This window comes from Myotis brandtii, unplaced genomic scaffold (assembly GCF_000412655.1).
Source record: "Myotis brandtii unplaced genomic scaffold, ASM41265v1 scaffold6, whole genome shotgun sequence".
Lineage (NCBI taxonomy): Eukaryota > Metazoa > Chordata > Mammalia > Chiroptera > Vespertilionidae > Myotis > Myotis brandtii.
The window spans coordinates 2183252-2183544 of NW_005370271.1; the positions used below are offsets into that span (position 1 = coordinate 2183252).

The window sequence follows — 293 nt, forward strand, 5'->3', positions numbered from 1 at the left end:
TTGGACCCTGACTTGGGGCACCCACTGGAGACCGCCTGCCTGGGTTGAGACGCCTGTTGGGTTGATTGCCTGGTCATCTTCCCCGGTAGGGCTCACCTGAGACCTGTAAGGACTCCCAGCCCCGGGCACCCCTCCTGCACAGTGGAAATGCCAGCCGCAGAGGACAGCCTGGGAGTCTCCAGGCGCAGGGCGCCCAGGAACCCACACGGGTGGGACCACCAGGCACCAGGCGGGGCCTGGAGCACAGGGAGCCTCTGTTGGCCTGGCCAAGAGGTCGTGTCCCTGAACAGACG

At 66.2% G+C, this 293-nt stretch overlaps 1 long non-coding RNA gene across 1 annotated transcript in view; it reads right to left on the reverse strand.

The window, feature by feature from the left end:
* The window catches only part of LOC106728368, a 34443-nt gene that overhangs the window by 33688 nt on the left and 462 nt on the right, over positions 1–293 (reverse strand). The window lies entirely within an intron of this gene.